Here is a 2955-nt window from a genome sequence, read left to right on the forward strand (position 1 = left end):
ACAGGGAGCCTGTCAAGCAGGAACTAGTTTATTGCAGGCATTACAGGGCTTATGAAGGCTAAAACCACAAAGGAAAATCCCCTCCCCAACCAAGTGTCCAATCATATTAAAGGTGAACTTGAGCATGCAGCCTCCTCTCCATAGCACAGCATAGTGTTTGCGAGGTGATCACTGCTTGCCAAGATGCATGGAAATGACAGGAGCCAATTAGCAATTCTTCAAAACATGTCTGGCCATCTTCAGGCCATTTCCTCTAGGAGTGAAGCAAGTCTGATCACTCCTGGCCATTTTCTCTAGGCGCCATCCTGCCTCACCCCTGGCCTTAGGCCCCTGCCTTCTGCATGGTCATGATGCGTTAAAACTCTCCAGTTAAAATAACATGGGTAGGATAAAGAGAGTAAGAAGTATGATATTGTCCTTTTTCAAGTTTTCTTAGGTGTTATTTTCTATGAATCATGTTCTTTACATTATAGGTAGTTAATCCACGATAACCTCAAAAGAAAAATTACATACTCCCAACATACAGTGGAACAGAATACACATTACCATTCCAAAAAGGAGGAATGGAGGCATAGTAAGGAAATATTAGAGTGAAACAAGACCAAAAACCAGCAGGACAAACAACAAATCATATTTGATTTCTGGGACTTTGCTTCCAAATGGCTTACATGGCTCAGCTTCTCCAGCTTTGCAGCCTGCAACACACATCTCTCTCTTGAGCTGGTATCACTCCCTATATACAGATCATCTTGGCAGATGCCTCACAGCTCTGGCATCATAGATATCTTCTTGGGGTCTCCATTGACAACAAGGCTTCACCTTTACAGCTCATGCAATGGCCTATCAGGGCCTTCTCTAGTTAGGGACACCCCTGCTACATGCTGCCTGACCTCAGCGGCTCTCTGAAACGATGGAGGAAGAAGTGATGACCCCATTCACTATTGCATCTTTCACCCCTGTAAAGGCAGTACCAGGTAAAAGACAATTCCATGTTTGACTGCATGTTTGGGATGGATTCCAGCCTGCTTTATCCATTTTAGAAGCTTTTCTCTTCAGTGGTCCCTGCAGCATTTTCCTTTCATAAGTTGGAGGCTTAACTGGGTGTGAGCTTTCCCTGGGAGGCACTCTCTCTATTGTTTAAGTTTGATTCTCTAGGCCCCTCCTTAATCACTTTAATCTCCTTAATCACTTTAATCTCCTTATCAATGGGATCCTCTCCATCAAATGACAGGGATCCAACATTTGTCTTCCTAGTGCTCTTTTTCAATCCAAACTATTTCTTTCTGCCCCATTTGCTCTCTTTCACTATAGATCTGCATAATATTCACCATTAATAGCCATGCCAATGTTTCTACATTAGGCTGTCTTGAAATTTCGTCCACCAAAGATATTAGTCCATTACTTTTCAACCTAGCCTCAGGCAACCTTTTTGGTTTAGGGCAGACTCCAGCCAGACTCTTTGCCAAAATATCCCAATTGCTGCTTAAGTCCTTATTTCCCTCTGGAACTACATTGTTCTCAGCACTACTTTCTTCCAGGTCCCTACTAGAATGGTGTGTTAAGCAATCAACCACTTTTCTAGCCCAACCTTCCAAAGTCCTCCACATTTCTTCAAAAACAAAAATGGTCAGGTTCTTCACAGCCAACACCCCACTCTTAGTGCCAATTACTGTTTTAGTTACTTTTCTGTGGCTGTGATAGAAACACTGACCATAGCAATTTATAGAAGGAAGAGTTTACTTGAGCTTATGGTTCCAGAGGAATTACAGTCCGTCATGGCAGGGAGGCATGGTGGCTGGAGCAGGAGCAGCAGAAATAAAGCTCTTACATCATCACACAGGCACATGAAGCAAGATAATGACTGGAAATCTGGTAAGGCTTAAGAACTGTCTAAGTGCACCCTCAGTGACATGCTTCATCCAGGATAGCCACACCTTCTAAACCTCCCAAAACAGCACCACCATATGGGGACAAAGTGTCCAAACACCTGGAGTCTATGGTGGACATTTTCATTCAAACCAGCATGTCAGCTAAAAGTCCAGGACAGATAGGGCCGATCATCTCCAGGCCCTAAAACTTAATGATCTACCGGCAGCTTATAGTTCTTGAGGGAACAAGAATTATTCTTGCACATCATCACACAGGCACATGAAGCAAGATAGTGACTGGAAATCTGGTAAGGCTTAAGAACTGTCTAAGTGCGCCCTCAGTGACATGCTTCATACAGGATAGCCACACCTTCTAAACCTTCCAAAACAGCACCACCATATGGGGACAAAGTGCCCAAACACCTGGAGTCTATGGTGGACATTTTCATTCAAACCAGTATGTCAGCTAAAAGTCCAGGACAGATAGGCAAGATCATCTCCAGGCCCTAAAACTTATTAATGATCTACCGGCAGCTTATAGTTCTTGAGGGAACAAGAATTATTCTTGGATGGTGTGGTCATTAGTAGGATTTCAGAGCTCTAGGAGATGTCTGCCCATCCATGCATATGTAGGCAGCACTAAGAAGACTTAGTGAAATATTAAACATGCATGAAGTTAGGAAAGAGAGGTGTTGACATTTATGTGGTAGAGAGGGAAAATAGGAATGGGGCAGTATATGAACATATTTACAAGTATGCATAGATGATATTCTTAAAGAATAAAAATATAAAATAAAAATTTTGATTTCAAAACTATAAAAACACACTTGAGAGCCAGTTGTGGTGGCACACACCTTTAATTATAGTACTTGGGAGGCAGAGGCAGGTGGATCTCTTTGAGTTCAAGAGGCCAGCTTGGGCTACATAGTGAGTTCTAGGACTGTTGGGGCTACAGGGAGACCCTGTCTCAAAAAGATAAAAAAAAAATGCACTTGAGAAATCAATAATGATTTTTTTTGTAAATTAATGAATTGAACATTAATAATGGATTTCATTGTTAACTATGTTTGCTAATGATGTATTAATG

This window comes from Nannospalax galili, unplaced genomic scaffold, assembly GCF_000622305.1.
Source record: "Nannospalax galili isolate Female #2095 unplaced genomic scaffold, S.galili_v1.0 scaffold1668, whole genome shotgun sequence".
Classification (NCBI taxonomy): domain Eukaryota; kingdom Metazoa; phylum Chordata; class Mammalia; order Rodentia; family Spalacidae; genus Nannospalax; species Nannospalax galili.